Source organism: Protopterus annectens, chromosome 9.part0, assembly GCF_019279795.1.
Source record: "Protopterus annectens isolate FY-2018-M chromosome 9.part0, PAN1.0, whole genome shotgun sequence".
Lineage (NCBI taxonomy): Eukaryota > Metazoa > Chordata > Ceratodontiformes > Protopteridae > Protopterus > Protopterus annectens.
Window position 1 is genome coordinate 1,166,091,600 of NC_056743.1, and position 27,045 is coordinate 1,166,118,644.

Consider the following 27,045-nt stretch of genomic DNA (forward strand, 5'->3'; position numbering starts at 1 on the left):
CTGAAAGATGGACATGGCATGGCTGTTGGGCTAGATATACAAGCAGTACATAGGGAAAAGTACCCCAGACATACAGTATATAATGTGTAACTGTGAAAGGACACACCCTTGGAATTGTACATAGAGGTATGCATCACATTATCTGGGCCTGTAGTAGGGAATACCGGTGTCGTCTGGCCAAACACTTGCAGCTCACAAAGGTAATAGGACTGATGTATTGGGAATCAGCTGATGTACCTGCACATGCCAGCATAACTGGAATGCCCCATGCATATCTGTGAGTCAGATGCAAGTAGTGTCCATAGCACACATGCACCCAGCTCACCCAAACACCACCCACAAGTACCTCTCTGGTCGTATCCCTGCTGTTGGGAATGGGTACAATATGACCCCCACCTGTGTATGGAAATAGCGAAAGAATGCAGCATGCAGTGTAGGTGTCTCATGCAGGTGTGTCCCTAGCTGTAGGTAGCACACTGCCAGCATCCACACCACCTGATCAATACTGATAGAAAGTGTTGGCATGAACACCTAGCACACCTACCCTGTCACCCCAGGGGATTATACTGTATGGTGGTCTGGGACTGTAGGACTAACAGAATGCAACGTTCTGCCACAGCTGGCCTGCATCACCACCAAATGGCCTACAGGCCTCTGCCAAAGGCCTGTGTCTCACATGTACTGCCAATGCATGTTATGCCCTGGAAACCCAAATAACAGCATAATGCACTCTACATAAGCCATATGCAAGGCCATCTGGACAAACCACAGTAACATGTCCATCATGTTCCACTGCATGAACTGTGAACCAACACCAAATCACAGCTGTGATGAAGTGATAACCTTAGGGAAAGTATCAGAGAATGTATGCATAATGTATGGAAGAGGATAGAATAATGGAGGGGGGGTGGGAGCATGGGCAGCATGGAATGTGCAAGGTCCAACACACACAGATGTGTGCACATACTATCCCTGGCTGCAAACACATAAATGGGTGGCTACAAACCTGCCCATACACCGCAGTAGGGCTAATGTCCTGACTTATGACCCTTGCCTTTGGGTAACCTGTGTGAATCTGTACAGCTGTGAGGTATTGCCACAGCAAGATAAGGCCATACTGTCATGTCAATTGATGTACAAGTATGGAATCCTCTGCCAGTACTGTACCAAGGTGATGAACTGGATACACAGACCCAACAGCAAGTGTCTGCAGCTCCCCCCCCCCCAGAATGGCATAACCTTCCATGAATATGTAGGTGTTTGCCCACAATACTGGACACAGTTGCATTCACCCTTGTTCCATAGGACATCACTGTGAGCAAGAATGTCCACCTGACAGTAAATGTGGACATAAAACATCACAGTGTATAACAGTACACATCTAAATATCTCTGCTAACACCAGTACCATGTAGCAGAAGCAGCACAGACACAATCACCTACAGTACACACTATCCCTTGCACAGTTTGACCTCATATTGCCAAATGATCTACAGATACCCTGCAGAAACATTTTGCTACCTGTAGGTGTACAACACAAAGGTCTGCACTGGAGTCCAAACTACCTGGAATGGATCCACACATTCAATACAGAAGGGCATACTGGGCATGCTCACACACTTAGAGAAATGAAGGCAAAGTCAGACAACAACACACTGAAAGGTCATACTGGGCATGCTCACACACATAAACAAAGCCCATGTCTGCAAACAACAGTGGACAATACATATCTGACAGTTGCAGATGTTAGTGCATACACTCCTCAGTATGCACCAGTCATTGTTTGCACACACATTGGATAGGAATACAGACATATATCCAAGGGCAACACACTATAATATGCCAAAAGTAGACATAAATAGATGTGTGGAAGAGAGTGACCGTGATAAAGAGCCTTCCATCATGAGGCCTGTCCCACCTAGCACACAGCCAAATGGCTACAACCACATGATGTGTAAATGTCACTCACTATAGAAATTAGCCATGGGTATCCATCAGCATTACAGATTCTGTGGTGCAAGTGCTAGCTGTGCAACATGACTGTACGAGGCAGTAGTCATCTAGCAGTTGTATACACATACCTGCAGAATATAAACCTCAGTGTGCATGCATGTGGTGTGTCAACCTCTATATGAATGGGTTATGGCCCATGCACACACACTGCTCTCCCCATAGCCCTACTATGACAAGCCTGCTGATGTCATCCACTTTGAAATACACCTTTGGGAATGGAGTAGCCCAGTAATCTCCGTGGCGCATCCTATAACTGTGTATTGCTGTAGTGGTAGGAGTTCTAATCCCAGACATGGCAAGTGTGTGTGTGTGTGTGTGTGTGTGTGTGTGTGTGTGTGTGTGTGTGTGTGTAGGGAGCAATGCTTTTTAGGCTAGTCACACTCACTACAATTCAAATGCCCTACTTTGGCAAGGCTGCTGATGTCATTCACTGTGAAATACATCTTTGGGAAAGGTGCAGCCCAGTAATCTCTGTGGTGCATCCTATAACTGCGTAATGCTGTAGTGTGATAAACTAGTTAGGTAGGAGTTCTAATCCCAGACATGGCAACTGCGTGTGTTTGTCTTTGTCTGTTTAGGGAGCTATGCTTTTTAGGCTAGTCACACTCACTAAGTCACACTCACTACAATTCAAATGCCTTACATTGGCAAGGCTGCTGATGTCATTCACTGTGAAATACACCTTTGGGAAAGGTGTAGCACAGTAATCTCCATGGCATGTCCTATAACTGCGTAATGTTGAAGTGTGATAAACAAGTTGGTAGGAGTTCTAATCACAGACATGGCAACTGTGTTTGTGTGTGTGTGTGTTTGTGTGTCTCTGTCTTTGTAGGGAACAATGTTTTTTAGGCTAGTCAAACTCACAATTCAAATGCCTTACTTTGGCAAAGCTGCTGATGTCATTCACTGTGAAATACACCTTTGGGAAAGGTGTAGCCCAGTAATCTCCGTGGTGCATCCTATAACTGCATAATTCTGTAGTGTGATAAACTAGTTAGCTAGGAGTTTTAATCCCAGACATGGCAACTGTTTGTGTGTGTGTCTCTATGTAGGGGAACAATGCTTTTTAGGCTAGTCACACTCACTACAATTCAAATGCCCTACTTTGTCAAGGCTGCTGACATCATTCACTGTGAAATACACCTTTGGGAAATGTGTAGCCCAGTAATCTCTGTGGTGCATCCTATAACTGCATTATGCTATAGTATGATACACTACTTAGGTAGGAGTTCTAATCCCATACATGGCAACTGTGTGTGTGTGTGTGTGTGTGTGTGTGTGTGTGTGTGTGTGTGTGTGTGTGTGTATGTGTGTGTGTGTGTGTCTGTCTGTGTAGGGAGCAATGCTTTTTATGCTACTCACACTCACTAGAATTCAAATGCCCTACTTTGGCAAGGCTGCTGATGTCATTCACTGTGAAATATGCCTTTGGGAAAGGTGTAGCCCAGTAATCTCTGTGTTGTGTCCTATAACTGCATAATGCTGTAGTGTGATAAACTAGTTAGGTAGGAATTCTGATCCTAGACATGGCAGCTGTGTGTGTGTGTGTGTGTGTGTGTGTGTGTGTGTGTGTGTGTGTGTGTGTGTGTGTGTGTGTGTGTGTGTGTGTGTGTGTCTGTGTAGGGAGCAATGGTTTTTAGGCTGGTAACACTCACTACATTACAAATGCCCTACTTTTGCAAGACTGCTGATGTCATTCACTGTGAAATGCACCTTTGGGAAAGGTGTAGCCCAGTAATCTCTGTGGTGCATCCTATAACAGCATAATGCTGTAGTGTGATATAGTACTTTGGTAGGGGTTCTATTCCCACACATGGCAAGTGTGGATGCTTGTGTGTGTGTCTTTGTGTAGGGAGCAATGTTTTTAGGCTAGTTACACTCACTACAAATCAAATGCCCTACTTTGGCAAGCCTCCTGATGTCATTCACTGTGAAATACACCTTTGGGACAGAAGTAGCCCAGTAATCTCTGCGGTGCATCCTATAACAGCGTAATGCTGTAGACTGTAGTGTGACATAGTAATTTGGTAGGGGTTCTATTCCCACACATGGCAAGTGTGGATGTTTGTGCATGTGTCTTTGCCTGTGTAGGGAGCAATGCTTTTTAGGCTAGTCATACTCACTAAAAATTAAATGCCCTACTTTGGCAAGGCTGCTCATTTCAGTCACTGTGAACTACACCTTTGGGGAATGAGTGCTCCAGTAATCTCCGTGGTATATCCTACAACTGCGTAATGCTGTAGTGTAATAAACTAGTTATGTAGGAGTTCTAATCCCAGACATGGCAGTTTGTGTGTGTGTGTGTGTGTGTGTGTGTGTGTGTGTGTGTGTGTGTGTGTGTGTGTGTGTGTGTGTGTGTGTGTGTCTGTGTTTGTCATGTGTATCCTGTGTGGAGGTGGCTGTGAGTGTGTAACAACTGGACTCATTGTGGAGCAGGTTTGGCAAATTTCTTATATGGTGGCCCTATTATGTCACAATGTCCACCTTACAAGGATAACAGATGTGAAATAGCTGAGAGGCTGGGGTTGCAATCCATACCCCTATATGTGATATCAAGGCCTGGTGAACAAAGTTAGCAACCCTTGTATTACACAGAGAACACTCTCAACCCATGTCTCATATACAAACACACTTGCCTAGGCAACAACTGCTATGTTGGTAGTACCCTGCATATTGCCCATAGATAGTAACCATGGTGTGACTGCAGTGGACGGCAGAGGGCATGGCACCCTGTCCATCAGTACAATATGCACATACAAGCAGACAGTGTGCCTTTACTATGCTCCCCACTGGATGCCTGAAACAACTGTGGTGCCATCAAATGTGACCCACAAAGGGCATACCATGCCTTATACACATGCCCTGTATGGACAGATGCCACTGATACCAGGGAATACCTGTATCATGCTATCAATGTAGGTGCAGGGTCAACCTGCTGTCCATTACCTGTTCCCAGCACATGAGGCCAGGACAGGCACATCTGATTATAACAATATGTGTACACAAAATGGGCCAGGCACCCCAGGTACAGTTCCACATGTCACTGTACATGCATGTGGGACATGTGCACATACCAGACAGCGTCCATGTTATAGACTAAATAATACATACATGGCAAGCATTGAACAACAATGGCCACACAGAATAGTTACCCAGGTGACTGGATGGTGAATACAATACCCACCTGTGTGGGACAATCCAGACACTACACCCCTGAGCCACACTGCAGACCATTGTCATGTGGCCTGATGCCAAGGTATACCATTCACCTAGCCTTGTATAACCTTCTGGCACAGTCAACCACTGCACATCCATGAAGCAATGCATGCATGCATGTCAGTACTGGCACCCTGTGTATGTGTGTGTGGTGTATGATGTTTTTCACCATATTCACAATCACTGCAACCCCCATTGGCATACTGAAGAATGCTGTGTGATGTCAGAAACCTCCACATACCCTTTGCCCATATAACCTCCAGATAACCCCTGTGGTGCATGTGATACCTGCACAGTACTGTAATGTGGCAAACTAACTCGTGAGGAAGTATATTCCTGACCCTGCCAAGTGTGTCAATGTGTGTGAGTCCCTGAGAGAGTGTGGCTGTGTTGATGCTGACACCTGTTCATGTGGACAGGCATGTGTACTACACCTACCGTATCGCTACCATATCACTGTTGCAGATGTCACTCACCATCACATATATGTTTGGAGAGCTCCTCAACATGTAAGCTATGTGGTGCATCCAATAACTGCATAGACATGTGATAGCAATACATAGTCAGGGGTTTGATACCCTGTACTGGTAGGTGTGTGACACAAAAATGCTTAGGTTTTACTCTCCCACCCCCTCCCTGACTTACTTTGTCTCTGTCTGCCTCTCTCACTCCCTCTCTGGTGGATGTGGAGAACTACACCTGCTATGCTTAGGCAGCAGCATGTGTTTTGTAAGTGATGCTGATGATCAGCTGATGGCCTCTGCATGAATTTCAGCCCTCCTCTAGCTGATTACATGTGGAATAGCTGAGGTAACATCCCCATAGCCAATTCATGGAAACACACTCCAATATCTAGAAACATCATGTTGACATTGGGCCTTTTCACTCACTGTGAGCAGGACCTAGATCTGGTGTTTGGCAAACAGCAACACAGAGGGATTGGGGATTTACCTCTAACAACATACACTGTGGAAACAGCCCAACAAACAGGAGGGGGCTGTTCCTGACATGACTACAGAAAGTAAGTGTTGCCATTTTACATTTGGAGTAATGTTGGTTTAACAGGGTGTGTGGATATGGCTGGTCTTCATGTTTTAATATCTGCATGACAGTGCTATGTTTCTGAGGAAACCCCCATCTGTAGGGTCATCTGCAGACTAGGCAGTGTGCGATACCTTTTGTATCTTGTGTTACTCACAGAGCACCTGTCTGTGAACTGCAGAAGCATAGTGTGAGGATTGCAGTCAGTACATGGTGACAGCCATGAGAATTACTGACTTCATATCCCTCATAGGAAATATGCCACAATGAACCCTGTTACAACAGTAAATGTATGAGGTTACCGTAGCAACATGTCAATATTGGCCCTGTGTTTGTGCCTCCAGCCACAACTCTGTCAACCTTTGTACATATGTCATGCAGTAAGAGATGCATATGTTCTGTACACCATTATTTATTGACATCATATCTGATAACAATCCAGTGAGATATCAGACTGCTACACATGTTATGTACAGTAAGGGTTATATTTGAGGACATAACCTAGGCAATCTGTGGTTGTGTGTACAGTACTGAGGTCTGTGTACTTATGGTGATTGTCGGCAGTGTGTGTATTGTGAATATGTACCTTGGCCTGTGTACAGACTGTGGTAGATGTCATTGTTCTTGGTCCTGTTCTATCTGCTGTTACACGCTGCTCCAGTGTATGTTACCCTATCAGCTTACATGTTTGTTGGCCAAACATACACATGCCCCATACCACAGACAGGCATCGGACCACACTGTGTAGTGGCCCAGTATATGAAGGGTTAGTGTGTGAGTGGCACATATGAGGATGGTGTTGATCAGATAGTCCATATACGGTAATATTACACTAGCTTACCATATGTGGCTGTGGCTGTGTTCACATTGGTTGTGGTTATGCACTTTCACACAGGTGTCTGTTACTCTGTGCTGTGACATGCCTGTAGAGCCTGCTATATATGCAGGTGCATGTGAATTCCCCCACAAGAAATGTAGGCCAGTGTTGTGGCAGTCTGCCTGTAGCCTACACAGTGCTTTGTTACAGGCCTAGCAGCTTAGTGTACTTACCTAGTGTGATGTTATGTCCAGATACTTGCCAGATGTACTGCTGCCAGGCCACCATAACAGTCATGTATGTCAGACAAAGCAGTGGGATGCTGTACAGATGTATGTCACTAACTAGTGGGTAGTATGTGCCCATGTCACCTGTGTACCAGTGGTTATTATGTATTAGGACAGACAGGGGTGTGTGAATGCATAACCTATGGGGGCAAATGTATACCAGTATTTACGTGATATACCCACCACATTGTTGGGCTTGGTCTACATGTCTTGCACTAAGGGGTTCTGTGTATACCTCTGGACTGACCAGAGTGTGTCAGACTGTCCACATTTATTGGCCATATCTCTGCTGTAGTCCACAGGATCATTACTGTGCTAGCAGTGGTACTGTACTATGATGTCCTTAAGGTGTCTGTCAGTAGCCAATGGCGCACATGTTAAAAGCAGATGTGACCTCCCACATACAACATGTCTGTGAAGACAACCCCTATTACAGTAGCAATAGTCTGTATATATATATATATATATATATATATATATATATATATATATATATACCTGCAATACATACGTGACATTCCCTTACACTAAGAGTTTGGGATTATTGGGGCTGAGGTAGGACTCCACTCCATGTTCTGGACATATGGTGAACATATATTTATATATAATTATCCTTATATCTATATAGATATATACACATATACATTTTGACATACATAGATGGATATGTATATGTACATGTGTGTGTATATATATATATATATATATATATATATATATATATATATATATATATATATATATAAACACTCAGATATATGCATATGCACAGCAATATATGTCTACACATATACAGATAGAGATACATATGCACATATACTTATGGATATCTACATATATATTGACAGCAATAGATATATCAGAATAGATATGTATGCACATATAGTTATAGATATCTTCATATATATCTACATAAATAGGCATATCTGTACACATTGGATGTGCATACATATATAGCTATATATATACATATATCTATATATCTATATATATCTATATATCTATATATGTGTGTGTGTATGTATATATATATATATATATATATATATATATATATATATATATATATATATATATAGATATATATATATATATATACATACATACGAAGAGATGTACACATGGCCATATATATGTTGCAGTATAAAGATGTGTATACAGACATATGTATGAATATACATGTGCATGTACATGTAGATATATATCAACCTATTATATGTATATATCCATATTCCTGCCATATTGAAACCTCATGGTTGTGTATACCCTCCCAGCTGTATCTCACCGTATGTATCTGCTATGTGTACATTATGATAAAACAACATATGTGATGCAACAGTCATATTAATAGCAAGTACTACACAATTGTGAAAGTAAAGGCAATTGTTCAATATGAATCTATATGTGTATTGACAGATGTATTGGAAAAACAACAGCTGTCTTCACAGTGATCATGGTGTAGTGGTTAAGTGTTGTGTCTATAGTGTACAGGGTCCGGGGTTCAAGACCTACAAGGGCTGTTCATTTTGTTGCTGGGCGGAACAAGCGCTGTCAGATACAGAGTGGTTAAGGCAGTTTTATGCAGCTTAAAGCGTGTTTGCACGGAGCTAAGTGGTGCTAAGCTACGGGTAAATGTACAGGTGTTTGCACAGTGTAGGCTTCGCTTACCAGTGCGCAAATCAGCTTAGCTGTTACATTGCAGCAATGTTGATACCTGCTAAGCATGGCTTGGCCCTGGTTAACAGTTCACACCACCCAGTTTGATAACAATGCAGGTTAATGACTTATGTAATAAGTGTATGTAATGCCATGTACAATACATGCACCTATGTGCTGTCCTTATAGTAGCAAGGGGTGTGAGTGTCATGTCTGGGACACAGATGTATATGAGACCTGTACAGCACTGTTATCTGTGTGAATATATTACATACAGGGATAGTAGCCCAGGATACGTGCTGTCACACTGGCATGCAGTGTATCATGGCGGTGCTACTGTTGACAGTGCTTACCCAGGCAAGAGTAGAGTGCTAAATGTAGTACTGACAACAGGCACACCTGCAGGCATAGCTGGACTCTGAGGCCTCCCTGTTGTATCCCTGATGTGTAAGCTGTGTCACAGTATATACCTCTACTAGGTAATGATCCGACATGTGGAATGTAACTGTAGACTACCTTCTGTACAGCACATGTTAGTGAGAACTTCTGACATGTAGTTATGGCATACTTATCTGTCAACACATTCATCCTACTGCATAGCTACTAGACAAGCTGATGAATGTCAGTCCCTGTACAGATGTGCAGATGGTAGGTATCCAGCTGGGATATGTACAGGCAACCTAAGCTTGATTAATGCTGACATGTCTGCCCAGCTGTGTAAGAACTGGCACATATAGGAGATAACTCCTTGTATGCACTACATGCCACGGGTACCTCCACTACACTACCACAGTCAACAGAACATGCTTGGGTACAGGTCTCCATCACAGACAGTAAACATGTGTTGTAATGCATGTTGTATACATATCAACTTGATCACCTCAGTGGCCATGTGCAGGACGCACCTGGAGGATTGGCTGATGCATGTCACTCTCACCCTGAGGGTTACCACAGTAGTGTCTGTCAATAGAGTGCCTGCTGCCACATGGCAGGTGTCAGGATACCACTGTACACACATCCCCTACACAACCCATCTGTCCTTGGACAATAGCTAGGTACACAGCTATGACCACCTGCAACAATGGACCCCAGTACTGACACATGTGTACGTGTGCATGACTGAGTATAGCAGTATCTGTGTGTTAGCACACCTGTACTTGGGAATTCCATGAGAACCTTCACAACCACTGCAACACCCATTGTAATAGTCAGTTGTGGCTGCTGCTGTATGGAACATTACATGTATCCTGTTAAGCTCCTCTCCATACTGGCTGCACGAGCCTTGCAGTACCAGCACAACAGTGTTGTACAAATGGATTGATAGGCATGGGATACCCATTGAGTTCCGGTAAGTGTGTGTATGTGCGCATGTCTGTATATCTGTAGGGTACAGCATTCTGAGGCCACATACTCCTATTACAATACCCATTGCCACACAGTAGTACACATTCCAAGGCCACATACTCCTATTACAATGCCCATTGCCACACAGTAGTACACATTCTAAGGTCACATATTCCTATTACAATACCCATTGCCACACAGTAGTACAGATAGTGTTGTTGCTGCCCATAGGTGAGACATGACAATGCAACACCCTACTATGTGTGTGGCATGAACATTAGATGCATATTCCTGTAGTACCACAGTTGGGATATACAATGCGTTCTGTCGCAGTCATGGGCAATGTGTGATGGTGGGTATGTCAGAGTGTCATCATGGGTTTCAGGGAGTACAATACCCACTGGGGGTGTGTGGGTGCTGTGTACACTGTCATTACACAATGGTACACCTGGTATATGTCCCATGTACCACATTATGGTTACCACTGTCACCATCAGCCATATAGGTAACTGATACTAAAATCCAGGCCAGTTATGCATGTGCTGTGTGCAGCCTACCTGGAATACATTGGATACATGGTCAAGTTAGTTAGCAGCAATAGGCCCAGGTGTCTCAGATGTGTATCTGCCTGTTATGTGTCTGTTAATGTGTATATGAAGGTGTTTCACACTATATATTGTCCATATACACCCATTACATCCCATTAGCATATTGTACATATCTGGGGATGATCTGCATGTAACATGTAACTTGGAACAAACCTCACCCTAAATGCTGTGTGGTGTGTGCAATGAAAGCCACACACTTCTGTATCACTACACACCTAGGTAGGGGTCTAGTCCCACTGTTGCCAAGTAAGAGTGTGCGTGTATGTGGATGGGTCTACATCAGGTTGCAGATTATACACTTCCCAGAGGGTCACCTGTCCATGTGGCACAGGCAATAACTGTTATACAAACCTGTGACATGTGTTCAACTGTAAACCAGATATGTGACAGCCATGGTGTCACCACAGTGCCATACCCCGTTGTTGAATATGAATGCAGACCATGCTCGTGCTGACACATGTACACCTACAACACAAATGGATAACATTATAGAGACCACAATCAACCAGTCTTACTAACAGCTATAATGCATCATTGCTGGACGGCTACACTACCTGACATATATGCGTTACACTTTAATCCTGACAACATGCTACACAGCAGTACTGTGGCACAGCGTAGTACAGTCACCATGTGCATCAGAACCGTATTAGTCTGTCCCTGCATTGATGGTATGGATGACAGGGATGTGGCACAGGTATCATCATATGCACAAGGTGTGTTGTTGGTTTGCCAGAGGCCGAGGTTGGCCCATACATTTGACACCATGTGTGTGGGTGAGGGGTGTAATGAGGTGAACTGGGTGTGGTGATGTGGTGTGTGTAGGTATGGGGTTGCCCTAGGTTTGTTTGTATAGTGTGTGGGTATGCATGCACACAGTTCTGTCATGTGGCTGCCCTACACAGGTGTTTATGGACAGCTGCAGAACAAACCTGGCAGGGTGTGCAGTTCACTGCCTCTGGTCAGGGACACATGGACTGTGCCTGCCTGGGGTTCCATGGGCACATCCAGGTACAGGCCTCAATGTGCTACTCTCACCTGATGATGACAAATGTCTGCTGGAACCAGGTCCCTCCTGGGACTGGACAGGACCATGTGCCCGTGGCCTGCAGTGGTGTAGTGTGGACAGTGACCCCCTCACAGTGCCGGGGCTGGTACTGCCACTACGGGAGCCCCTTGGTGTCCTAGCATGTCCATGTTGATTGCCAGATATTAGCGTTGCTGGCCTATGTCCTCGCGGCTGTCACTGCCCTCCCACCACACATTCAAGCACGGATAAACCACGGTCAATGAGGACCATCATCTCACCAGACCATCTATCCATGAGCTCAGTAAACACATGGATGGCACCAGACAGCTCACGGAAGTTGTCACTTGCAGATGTGAGATCAGCCCTCTGCAGCCTCAAGCCCCATCTGGTGTAACATTCCATACGTGCCTGCGCCACCATGATAGCCTGAAACATGCACCTGCTGGTACCAGCTGTGTCACTTCTGCCAGGGGCATGATGACCAGCGGCCTTACCATGAGCACCCTGGGACATCTGCCTATGTGGTGCCCTGCCAGACATCTGGCTATGCCTGCTGCGACACAGTAGGCATGGTTACCACACTTTCCTGTACACTGCTACCAAACGTCAGCTGTCCCTCCACTATGGCCACTGGTGATGGGGTATGTATAGGCACGGAAACTGTGTGCAGGGTTGGGGTGGCTAAAAGGGGGATGTCAAATGATGGCACTGTTTCAGCCCCTGGCAACCCTACATGTGCCTCAACAGTACTATCATCATCTTCGATGTCTGTATGGAGATTGCATGCAGGAGGGACCCTGACCCACCTCATCACCTGTGGGGGAAAACAATAAATGCACTTTAAGACCAGTACAGCATTGCATAACAGTATAAACATACACACACACACCACCTTAATACCTACCTGTCCATGACTTTACGGACATTCCTACGAATATTCCCATGCTTTCCCCATCCTGCATCACACTTGGTAACATACACTCATTGATACCACTCATTAACGTATCAGTCCTCTAAATGCCTAGAAAAAGTGATCACAAGACAAGACCTGTTACTCCATTACCAGCCTGACCTGAGTGATGTGGTTTTACATGGCCTCACTGCTGTCATTCAGTGTTCACCCTGTGTATGTCCAGACATCATGAGCATGGCCCCTATATGTGGAGGCTACTATGTTCACTCCATAATATCACACACTGGAGTGTCATATGTATGTGTTTCTCAGTACATGCCAGATATGCTGGTCAGTCAGCCTATCATGTCTCAACTGTAATATGTGGGTACACTCCCTGGTGTTGACTAGTAATTCCCCAATGCATCTGTAGTGCTGCATACGTGGGTTGTCAGTCACCTCTCTGCTGAATGCGATATTAAGGGTATACCTGGTGTCTACCTTCCCTATTAATGCCTGTTCCATGCCACAGACCTTATTATACTATCAGCTGCCCTGTGATTACATACATGACAAGTATTCCTGGTGTGCCATGTGGCAGTCCATGTCCATGTACTGCATGATCCCAAAGGGAGGTACTGCTGTATGAACAACCTCATCACACATGTGCATACATGGACACCCACACAAACACACACACACATGTACACACACATCCTACATGCATCAACCTCCCCCCACTTCACCAGAGTGACCCTACAGACAAACTAACCACCCACCAGGATGCACACACACACATACAGGTGAGGTTGCACAATGGTAGTACACACAGTTCTCCTATTACCCATCTGTCAACATGCATAACATATGGTACATAACAGCATGCAGTGCAGCTATAGTCAATCCATGCTAGCAACAGTATACATGTGTGTGATACATGTGCTGTGTTACTAGGTGATGCCCCTTCCCCTGGATAACACTGCACCCATGTACACAGTATTGCTGTGCACCTGTTCTGCACCCTGCAATGTACCATGCAGCACACCTCACAGGCATACAACCCATTACTGAATGTGTAGTACTGTGTCAGTTATGTCAGCTTTAATGCTCACAGCCCCTATGTTTTTCAGCAACACATACCTAGGATGATATGTGGACATATGTCATTTGTGAATGCCTGATGTCTGATTTACAGCTCTCAACATCAGCGGACTATGTATGACCAATCCAATGCTATTACACTGACAACCGTCAGAGCATACCATGGCTATGAGGAGTGTACACACCCTTATTGATATGAAGCACCCTTCCTTGATCTGCCATGGGACCACATCACCACATATATTAACAGTACATGAGCCAGATATGTGACATATGTCCTGTACTTTCACATGCAGTGTCTACGGAATGTGTTAGGTGTGTGGATGCTGACTGGGGATGCATACACTCTGTGTGGGCATATGTGTACACACCCTTATCATGACGGTTTATTGCACCTATTGTTATGTGTACTACAGCAGACACTATTCCTGGCAGGGGTATACTACCATGGGCCATCTGCATTTGCCAGTGTATGTTCAGTCTGCCCTACACATGCCCCCCTAATCTGCATGATTGCAAGGTCTACTCATGTGCACATCCCTTGGTGTTCACACACCGCCGTCACTTTTTTTGTGGGGGTAGGGTTACATCTGCCACAGTTTCTGAACCTGACTATGTGCAGATACAGCCATTCTTAGCATCCTTAGGATCCCTGCTGCAGTGCACTGGTGTGTCATGCTGACACCCCCCACCTTCAGCCTTTTTGCAGATGCTTGACAAGTAAGGCCTACACGTGTGTCAGTTTGCAGTGTCCCATACACTGAATACCACATGTTACAGCCTAATCCCAGCTGATAATGTGGACCACAGTAATACATTATGCCATAGTGTAACTCTGCAACAGTTGCCACTGTCCTATAGGTATATACACTGCTGTTGCACTGTATACAGGTGATGTTTCAAACACGTCCCTACTGTAGGCCATGTCTCCTACTATTATGTTACTCCCTGTGGACACATTCCACAATGACAGGATGTTAGTTATCTTGCAGGTGTCTGACATACCCTTCCAATTCCCCATCATGGTCACCACTGTGATGCTGTGCATTTAGCAGCAACAATACATGCACATGTACAGCATGCATTCTGGGTAGGTGTGTTAGATGTGTGCATGGAATATACCATAGCCATTACATTCTCAGTGTATTGGCAACCATCAACATAAATCATACTCACCAGCTACAGGCTGCTGCCTTGGTGGTATACTGGATGGACCTACATAAGAGGGTGAGAGATGCAAAGTCAGTGGCCACGCCTGTGGCATTGCTACAGGGTGGGTGCAGCATTACAATACATCAGCAGTACATGTCCACAATACTACCACATATGCACATCTGTTCATCACTACTATGCAGCAACAAACTATATCTATGACATGCCAGGTATGCATGATCTACCTGTACAGATGCAGATGTATACACAACAATGGTCTACTGATGTGCCCTGTGGCCTTACCTGCACACTCCTCAGCTGGTGTGTGGGTAACAACCACCTCCACAATGGTGTCTGGCAGTTGTTGGCTATGCGGATGGGCAGGTGCCACGTGGCTGGCTAGGAGCTTCTCATAGGTTCATAGGTTTGTACTAGGCTATCTGCCCTAGGGCATTTATAAGCCTAGCCCGAGTGTGTGTGGCTTTCACCACCCCTTAGGATGAGAATACTATGCCCATTTAGGGTTTAGTTGACTGTGCCTCTGTCTAGTAGTGACACAGAGATGACACCCAGGGTAAACCTACGATCTCCCATCCACTCGTCAAGATTTCTCTTGAAGAGAGTCAGTGAGGGGCTCTGTCTAACATGGACTGGGATTCTGTTCCAGAGTGTAGGGAGACTCTGGGTTATGAATCTGTCCCTCCAGCACGTCCTATTTATTTCTGTGTTGAGGTTCAAATCTCTTGCTCTCGTGGCTCTGATGGATTTGGATTTTCTGAGGTGGAGCATGTCCATTAATTCCGGATTGGACATGGCCTTGTATGTCAGGCATAGATCACCTCTGAGTAGGCGGTATGCAACTGAATAGAGCTGGAGTTTCTTCAGCCGGGCAGCATATGACATATGTTCGAGACCCTTTATCCTCTTGGTGAGGAACTTTTGGGGTCTTTCCAACTGCTGCAGGTGACGGGTAAGATACATCCCAAATGGGGCATTGTACTCAATCATGGGCCTGATAAGAGAAGAGTACAGGGGCACAATGACCTCTCTTGATCTAGATGTGAATCCCTTCATGATAAGGTGGGCAATATAGAAGGTCTTCCTAACCACTTTGGCAATGTGAGTGTCAAAAGAGAGGTTACTGTCTACTTGGGTCCCTAGGTCCCAGACTACCTCTTCCATACTTAATGGATTACCACCTATGTGGTAATTTGTGGATACCTTGTTTTTCCCAAAGGGTATGACTACACATTTTTTGGCGTTCAGTTTAAGGCCATGGCTCTGGCACCAATTATCCATTTCTATGAGGCCTCTCTGAAGGATGCTTGTGTCCGCTGGAGTATCAATTATGGCACCCAGTTTGCAGTCATCTGCGAACTTTGTCAGCCACAATCCTCCTATGTTTGCTTTCACCTCGGAAAAATAAATGCCAAACAAGAGGGGTCCCAGGACTGAGCCCTGTGGGACACCGCTTGTGACTGGCTTAGAGTCTGACATGGCTCCAGCAATTCTGACCTTGTGGGTTCTGTCCTTGAGCCAGTTTGCAACCCATCTTGTGACATATGGGTTTACATCTAAGCTGGTGAGTTTGTCTATGATGCCCGAGTGGGGTATTGTGTCGAAGGCTTTTGCAAGGTCCAGGTAGGCTGTGTGAACTGCCTTACCCTCATCAATGGCCTTAGTGACTGTTTCAAAAAAGTTGACCAAGTTCAAAAGGCAGGATCTGCCCTTGACAAAGCCAAATTGGGTAGGATCCAATGTCTGTAGGTCCCCAATGTCTTTGTTTATGAGTTCCATAATGATCCTTTCCATAGCTTTGCAAACCAGGCTCGTCAAGCTTATGGGGCGGTAATTTCCAGGGTCTGTAGAAGTGCCACCTTTGTGGAGTGGGACCACTGTTGCTGTACGCCACTCTTTGGGTACGTATCCTGTAGTAAGGCTAAGATTAAACAGCAGTCTTATGTGCGGGTTTAGTTCCTCTTGGAGTTCATGTAGCACACAGCCTGGGACACCGTCCGGTCCCATTGATGCTGTGTTTTTAGCTTTGGAGAGGGCGGCTCTCACCTGGGCATCTGAGATGTTAGGGAGGCTACACTCTGCTGGGATAGATATTTCTCCTTTGGGGAGGCGGAGAAATTTGCACTGAACTTGTCTGCCAGAATGTTGGCAATGTCTGTGGGTTCAGTGTATTTTGTGTCATTTTGGACTAACTCTGAGCATATCTGGGAGTTTCCACCCAGGTTTCTAACATAGCTAAAGAAGACCTTGTGATTGTCTTTTGTGTCTTTTGCGATTTTTCTCTCAAAGTTGGCCTTGGATGATTTTATGATTGATCGTAGTTTTTTGCTAGTACTGATCAGAGATGCCTTCCCTTTTAGGGATTTTACTCTGTCATGTAGTAGCTTCCTCCTCCTGTTGTAAAGTTTGTTAATGGCTGGGGTCCACCAGACAGGGGGCCTGCCTTTGGGGGAATGGGTCTTGGTTTTATTTGGGATTGCATGATCCATGCATTCTTGAAGGTGCCCGTAGAAGGTATTTATATAGGATTCAGCAGTGTGGGTTGTGGTTTCCATTGGCCCAGGAGCCTTGAAGGACACCACTTCAGTCTTAAGAAGTGTGAAGTTGGCTTTTGAGAAGTTCTTCACTGTGGTCTTTTGTGCAGGGGGTGGGAGCGGGATGTCGATTTCCAGTGAGATTAGTTTATGGTCTGATCTCACCAATGAGGAGTATACTTCCGGTGTGGAGCATTTTGTCCCCATGTTTGTGATGATCAGGTCTAGTATATTATCTCCTCTTGTGGGAATGGTGACTAGTTGTTCCATCGCATTTGAGTTTATGAATTCTAGGAACCTTTGGGCTAGGGTGTTGGGGCTTGAGTAATGTTCCCAGTCTATGTTTGGATAGTTGAAGTCTCCCAATATGATGGTATTTGGAGAGACATTCATACTCTCCAGTGTCTTCAGGAAGGCTGAGTAGGTTTCCTGAGTTTGAGAGAGTGGTCTGTAGCATGCTACAAACTGTAGGGCAGTTTTGCCTATGGTTAGTTGCACCTGGATGGTCTCCGATGCTTCGTGCGTTGCCACTAACCTGGAGGTGTGGGTATCTTTGATGAATATGGATACTCCCCCTCCTTTTGTGGTTCGGTCCAAGTTTTGGGGCCAGAAAGCATGATATGAGGTAAAACCTGGAAGTGCTGGGGTGCTCTCAGGAGCCTTGAACCAGGTTTCAGTCACTGCACAGACGTCGATGTTCTCCATACTGAGGAGGGCTTCGAGAGCATGCATCTTGAGGTTTAGACTTCTGGCATTGAGCAGCATTACCCTTAGTTTTTTTTTACTTGTGTTTTCTAGGAAGGTGGGTTTGTCTTTTGAGCCTTGCCTAAAAAAGGGTGGCAAGAGCCTTGGCCAATACTTGTCGAGCATGTCATCACTTGTCAGGGGGGATGGATGGCATGGCCCCCCCCTGTTGTGAGGTGATCCCCCTGAACTGTAGCAGCACTCCGACAGGCGTTGTGAAGCAGATCAGGACAATGATGCTGGACCTACTCATAACTGTAGTTGTGCAGTCCGACATCATTGTCCCTGTCAACTAGGTCATTCCACAGGGCAGCCCACTCCTGCTGATCATGGGCAGCCCGGCCAAACAAGACAGGGTAGTGCTGGATTAGGTGGTTTACCACAATGTCATTCTCAGCAGCTGAGTAAACCAGAAGCCTTCCATGTGACATCTTGCCTGAAAGACATAAAGATGGACACAGGTGTGAGCAAGTCATGCAGCAAGGTTACCACAGTTCTTAATACACATCACGGTTACCCCCCACCATATCAGTGACAAGAAACTGTACACACAACTCAATAGATATGGCTACAGCTTACCTACCAGTGGGGCAGATATTGTATTGTACCACACTTTGTGCAACCACACTTTGTGCTATGTTTGTAGCCATGTTCCCTGTGTGGACACTATCATTGCTGGCTTCTTACAGACTATTCACCTGCATGCCATTGTCAGGGCCACTATGGTTCCATATATGTCTGTGGTATGCTTACTATGTGGTTGCTGCACATCTGACATTCTGTGTTATTGGGGATATCTATGCATGCTGTTGGACATGTTCCAGGATTGTGTAGACTATTACTACCCACATATGTTCTATAACAGTGACACAATAGCATGTTTATGTACTATTGGACAGCAGAACCACCTCTCCAAATTCATCTTCCCATGTTACCAGGCTACATCATATGCGGGACCCACCCTGGGGCCTCCTCATGTACTGGTCCAGCAATACCTTCAGGTGGAACCAACTCAGGGGATGTTTTCCCCCGGGGCACACACAGACATGATCTTGTCCCCCGAAATCAGGTCCAGGGTCTGTTCCATAACGGGCTCCACAGACACATGTGGGATGTGCTACATCACCTTGAGGCACCCAGTACACATTCACAGGGTCCACATGTTCCTCCTGCTCAGCCTCCAGGCCAGGCACCTTCGGGACATGGACTGCTGTTGTGAGAAGCAGTGGGTGGGAGGCTTGTTCCCATTGTGTCCATATTGGGGCCCACGTGGCGTCCACATCACAGACCACACACACTATCCAGGGTATTTACCCACCACATGTGTCAAATACCACCCCTGTAGGCTGTCTTCTAAATCTACTAACTCTGACATCCTCCACAACTATACCTGTCATACTTCCCCATATTTCCATTCCATACTTCACAGGCAAGGGCAATGTGGCCCCAACAAAAGGTTCAGATGTGACTTACCTGTCCATGTTGCACACACTGACAGCTGTAGATAACTGTGTGTATTGCTATGTGTGCTGTTCACTCACACATAGCATGCAGCACTGTGGTGGTAATATAGGGGACATGTATTTACATACATATATGTTTGTGTGTGTGTGTTTGTATATATGTAGACGTGCATATAGGTATATATCTATATATGTTTATATATATATATATATATATATATATATATATATATATATATATATACATGTGTGTGTGTTTATATATATGTCTACACATGGGTATCTGTATATTAGTGGACATACATGTATATATATATATATATATATATATATATATATATATATATATATACATGTACACATATGCCTACCTATATATGGGTACATTCAGACATCAGATAAACAATCTCACAACACCTTTCTGCACAGCTGCACTGTTCTGCTTTGTTACAACACAGACAGGTGCCACATATGGACACAGCCAGATATCAGGGGGTATATGTAGGGCCAGATTGCAGGTAACCCAATTGCACGCCTATGACATTCCTGCATACTACAATACAGGTTAACCTGAGTATCCTGCAAGAGGTGGGCTGTGGAACCCATGTGTCCATTATTATGGCATTACTTCCACCACCAGCTATTGGCCACAGTAATATATGCCTTTCAATCTCTCTCTCTCTCTCTCTCTCTCTCTCTCTCTCCCTCTGTCAGTCTCCCTCCAGTAAATGGATTGTGCTGCTTTGAATAGATTCAGCATGGGTTTTGTAGGTGATGCACATGACCAGGTGATGGCCTCTGTACCAGTCAGTGTCCTCTACTTGCTACCTGCATGCAGCATGCTGTGTAGTACTTCCAATTACCACTGTCATGGCAACCAACTACTATAAATCCCTACATCATGTGGGTGTGGTCCCTTTACCTTTCCTGTATGGTGGACATCCTTCCTGTGTGGGCAGCAGTGTTACACACAGCAGGTAGCAATACCTCTTACAAGAGAACCTGCACACTCAGGCCAGCTATGTATTTGTAGGAGGTTCCAGAACTACAGACAGAGTGTGAGTAGTTTTGTTGTATGCATTGTATAGCACCAGTGTTACAGGGTTTGTGTGTACATACTAGTTTAACTTGGAATGCAGTCTGTCTGCATAGCTCTCACCTGTGGTCCTATCCACTTGATGGCCCAAGATGTGCTTGTTATGTTTTGTCTGTCCACCACACAGGTCTTGTGTCAGATATATCACTGGCAGTGTGTGTGTTGAGTGCTATCAGTACATGGCTACATCCATGTTTGTTTCTAACTTCATATTCCTGACTAAGGGTATGTTGCAGACTATCCTGTAACACCAGATACTTGCTTAGTGTATGACAACAGTATTTCACATATGGGCCTGCTTCTGTCCTCCACCTACATTTTGTACGTATGACATGCTGTCAGTGGTTGTTATGTAGTGGGCTGTGAGTATGTCATGCTGCCATTCCTGCCATCAGTCCACTGCTGTTGTGTCCCCCACACATACTGTGGGATTTGGTCCATATATGTGTGGGCTTCATCTACACAATACATGTGTGCCCTTATGCACTCCGGAGGCCAGTGTATGTAACAGTGGTATATGGCCCTGTATTATTCAGTCTATGGGGGGGTGCACCATAACTAACCTAGGTTGTTAAAACATGTGGGAGTATCAGGGGTAAGCTCCCTTAAGGTATCTGGATGTACATTACCATACAATTCACCTTGGATAAATGCAGGCTTACTGCTTCCTGCCATACTGCCTTGTAATGTGACAAATATATCCCATTGTGTCAATTGAAGTTTTTACCCCCTAGGGATTGTGTACAGAGAGTAGGTAGAGGCTGCTGGATTGTACATATGCATTACTTACTGTTGAATGAATGTTATCCTGTGGCCCAGTCTGTCTTTACTATTGTACTACTTGAACGGCCTGGAGAGCAACATATGTAAACCTTTCCAGACTACTGTATTAATATAACTGTTTCACAGTTGCATTACTCTGTTTATATGTATGTCAGAGTCTAAACAGCTATATGACATGGCATATACAACTGTAATAGTACACAAATAAAGCTTTCCCATGTATGCAAACCTGTGTGCGGTGTTACATCCTTTGACCTCTCTGTGGGTACATGTTGCAGGCAACGATTGTCATTTGTATGGGTGGCTCATATAGTGTTCAGGTGGTAAGGTGGCAATTGTAGACATAGTGGGTCTTCCGTATTTATGTATCTTCCCATACATATCTCTGTGTGTGTATTCATATATATATATATATATATATATATATATATATATATATATATATATATGTGTGTATATATATATATATATATATATATATATATATATATATATGTATCAGCATATATGTGTCTGTGTATATCTATTTTAGGAATGTTGATTGCTTCCAGATTGTACATTTCCTATGGTAGCCAGTCTCTACCACATGATATGTTACTGATACCAGCCTGACATCATATAGGTGGGATTTAGTACTGTTAGCATCTTGTACCCATGATGTGTCAGGTCCTGGTTATGGGATTGGCAACAGTTGGTATTGTATTGCAGGGCAGACGTGATTGGCTGTGGGGGGGATAACTATACGTACAAGACGTATGTTGTTTGGGGCCCCCTCACCCCTATTAATGGTGCATATGGACATATATATTTCTTGGAGAAACTTTCCAGTCCTTGAACAAGGGTGCCTGTATGTTTACCTTATTTCCTTGGCTGTCCTTAATAATTAGCTAGGTTTAGCAGAGTCCCTTGGATTCTCCCCTGCTACTTTAAATTCCAGTTGAAGGTTTCCCTCCCTTCCCCCACCCCCAAGTGATTACTCAGGTACAACACACCAAAGGTTTAAAAACCCTGGATGCCATATTTGCTCTAATTGCAGCTGAAAGCCCTCCAGGTGTAGCATCTCTAGTACGTGATAGTATTATTTTTCTTTTTTTCAGTGTTGTATTCCACACTGTAAACTCACTGTCCCTGCATAGAGCAGTACAGTAATTTCTCTCTAAGGTAGCTTTCCAGCTATTTTTTTTATTTTTGCTGGTATCATTTATATTTAGATATTAGAAGCTTATGTTTTTGTTTTTGCTTGCTGCCAATTTCAGTAAACCTGATTCAGAGTTCCTCTAAATGACAGTGCTAAGGTAGAAATACTCTTTCTTTTTTAAGTGCTGAATGACATGTATGACAAACTGGTGAAACTGCTACATTGTTACAATATTGTCTGGTAATAGTATATTCCAACTAGTTACACTGCTGCTACTGTATATTCTGTTTCTGTAAGTTAAACATACATTGTAAAGTGCAGAATGATATTTATGGTAAACTGGTGAAAATGCTACATAGTTGTAATATTGTCTGATAATAGGATATTCTAACTAGTTATACTGACTGCTGCTGAATAAGACTGGTTGCAGAGTCTGAATGTATTTCTCTTGATGACTTCTAATATGCTATGTTCACTTGTTCTGCTTTCTGTACAATATTTATGATAGTTGTGCTTATTTGGATATCCTTATTTTATTGCTTTTAGTCTTACATTCTTTCCTTTTCTCTTCTTTGCAACTTTTAGAGCCACTGAGGACCTGACCACTTTGCCCCCCCCCCCACTTGTGTGAGCAAGGAATCCTCTCACTCCAGCTAAAAGCAAAGAAAACTCTAACCAGCAATCATCCAAAAATAAACTGCAGCCCCTGGTTTAACTCCAGGAACCTTGTTGTTGCCACTTGTGTAGTGTAGGTGCCAGCTTTTGTAACTACTGTTATGCCTTGTTAAAATCTGTTACAGTAAGCTAGAGTGCATACCCCACGGGCAATAGCTGCAAACCTTCTTCCGCTTAGCCACCCCCACCCCTTTCATCCATTTCACTGTTGATAATTTGTTATATGTGAAGGTATTTATCCCCTCTCAATAGTCATAGCCTTCCGTCCCTCCTCCTCAATACTTGTTCTTCACTAAACACCAAACAGAGGTGCAAAGTCTCCAACTGCTTTTATCTTTAGCTACATTGTGTGCAGCAAAGAATGAGCAAAGGGAAATACAAATATAAAAGAGAATAAAATTTGCCATTGCTGACTAGTAAGCAGCATACAACTTCCACCTGTGGTGTATTCCTACACATAGTTTTTTCTTGGAGAAACCTTCCAGTCCTTGAACAAGGGTGCCTGTATGTTTACCTTGTTTCCTTGACTGTCCTTGACCTCCCCCAAGTGATTGCTCAGGTACAATACCCCAAAGGTTTTAAAAACCCTGGATGCCATATTTGCTCTAATTGCAGCTGAAAGCCCTCCAGGTGTAGCATCTCTAGTAAGTGATAGTATTATTTTTCTTTTTTTCAGTGTTGTATTCCACACTGTAAACTCACTGTCCCTGCACAGAGTAGTACAGTAATTTCTCTCTAAGGTAGCTTTCCAGTTATTTTTTATTTTTGCTGGTATAGTTTATATTTGATATTTGGATATTAGAAGCTTATGTTTTTGTTTTTGCTTGCTCCCAATTTCAGTAAACCTGATTCAGAGTTCCTCTAAATGATAGTTTTGACTACTTTATAATGTCACAGTACTACTAGCTTAAAAGTGATTTCAATAGCTTCTTTCAAAAATACGGGCATGAATATAAGCTGCTTTATTAATTGTGTCTTCATGTTTGTTTAATTGTCATAACTACCTGCTATGTGCAAACTCTTTTTTCTCTCCTCCACATTTGTCTCTCTTTCTCCCTAAAGTACTCTGCTCCCCATTGCGCTGTTCCTGATATAGTCTCTAAGAACCTACCTACCTGGTGACAAAGGACCCCATCAAAATACCTGCGGTCTCATCTAACAGCCTTATTTTCCCTGCACCCTCTCTCAAGGAAGCAAGAAAGTATGTGGTTGTCTAAGTCCTGCTTGTAAAGCTGACTACCATCTACTATTGCTTCAGAGGTTCTAAAGTACGCTACGAGCCTGAACAGCCAGGAGCCTTTACCCCTTCTATTTATCCTGCATCCAACAAACCTCTTCTACTTTATAATAACCCAATTTACTAGCTATCACTCCTTCCCTAATTCTAAACCAGCTAGCTCCCTTACATACTTACCTGCAATACTAGATCTGCCCACTAGGTGGCACCCCCATCCCATCTTTTATCTCCTGCTTATCCCGCTGTATTTCTTCTGTAATTACACTACATCTCTTAAGTCCTAGACCTGCTCTTATTTTCTCACTTACCCTTTACTTCAACTGTCTACTCTCACCTGTTTTTATTCTCCTAGACTTCTGTTTTATCTCTGATCTTTCCCACTCCCGACTTGCCTAACTTTCCCTCACTTACTAGCATTGCTAATAATTTCTTCTCTAGCTTCTCCTTCACTTGTCTCTACCCGCTCCATTTGCCCTGCGGGCTCACTCCGCTCCCCTACCCTACCCCCAAATCCCATCCACCCCCAGGGGTCCTACTCTTATACCATCTAACCACACCCCTTCCCTCTTCCAACAATCACAAACCCTTCACCATTGGCCACTTAACTCCAATTCCCTCCTTTCACTTACCACTCCCTATCTCTCCCACCACACTCTCCACCTATTCCTTTCTACACCTAGTATACCTCTGAGCCTATAACAGCAACCTAACAACTTACCCTTCCAGATGTATAAGCTACCCACCCCAGTCCACTTATAGAGGTTACTCATACTTACACTTCTACCACCTTTAACTTTACTTAGCTGCTAACGTCCTATGAACACCCATTATATCTACACCTTCCCAAGCTCAATAAGCTACCTACCTCTCCTTCTCTACTTATTTTCACTAACCATGTTAACATAACATCTACACCCAGCTATCTACTAGCAAAATACCATAGGATAGGCCACATTAGCTATGACTCTCCAAATCCCAGAAAATCTCTAGCTCTATATAGTAAATTCCCAAATCCTAGACTTCAAACACTACTCTTCTCTTTAAAAGATGGAGACATTCACCCAAACCCAGGCCCAACAACTGCTATTACCACTCAACCCCTCAACCCCAACCCCTCTACTATCCATTCCCTTACCAAACCACCTAACGTACTCTTATTAGCTCACCTCAACATACATAGCATTAATAACAAAGTTGCACAACTCCATGCTCTCTTGGAAGTCTACTCCTTTGACATTCTTTCTTTAACAGAAACTTGGTTAAAACCTGTAACTAAAGACAATGAAGTCATACCACTCGGTTATAATATTTTGTGACTTGACCGTGCAACCAAAAAGGGTGGTGATGTAGCTATCCTGTTTAAATCTGGGTTACAGATTATTACCTACGACTATAAACCACCTCAAGACTCCAATGCTGAAATTCTTATTACCAAGATTCAACTTAACACATTCAAATCCATCTATATTATCTGTATCTATCTTCCTCCTGGTAATAACATTGCCACCATAGAAAATATCCTTTGTTGGTTATCCCAAAATTTACCCCAAGAAACCATAATCCTAGGTGACTTTAACATTGATTGGAAGTGTTGTAGCAGTAGCCACCCTACCAGCCATATTAACCTTTTTGTTTTTTCTCAAACCATTACCTCCCTTACCAGGATAAACAAGCCTAATAAGAAAGAAAGTACCTTAGATTGGATTCTCATAAATAATCATCCCCAGACATATGAAGCTGGAACCCTCCCTGATGATGTAAGTGACCACTCACTAACCTACATCATCAGGCTTAAATCCAATCTACCTAATCCAACCATATATAGGACAATTAGAACCAAGAAAAACTTCAACCCCGATCTCTTCCAGAGAGAACTAAGAGCATGTAACTGGTCTCCCTTAAAATACCTCACACTGGAGGAAGCCGTTAATTACTTTAATTCTAACTTCCTAGCCATACTAGACCACCATGCACCAACCCGCTCTATTAGAATGAGAACTAAATCTGCCCCATGGCTTTCAAAAGAAACCAGGCAATAAATCCATCTCAGAAATAAATACTGGAATAAATCTCGTTTAATTAAGAACCCAGTAGACCAACAAAACTTCAGACAGCTGAGAAATGAAACTAAAAAAGCTATACTGTCTAACAAAAGAAACTACTACCTACAATTCCAGCAGACTCTCCATAATAAACCACAA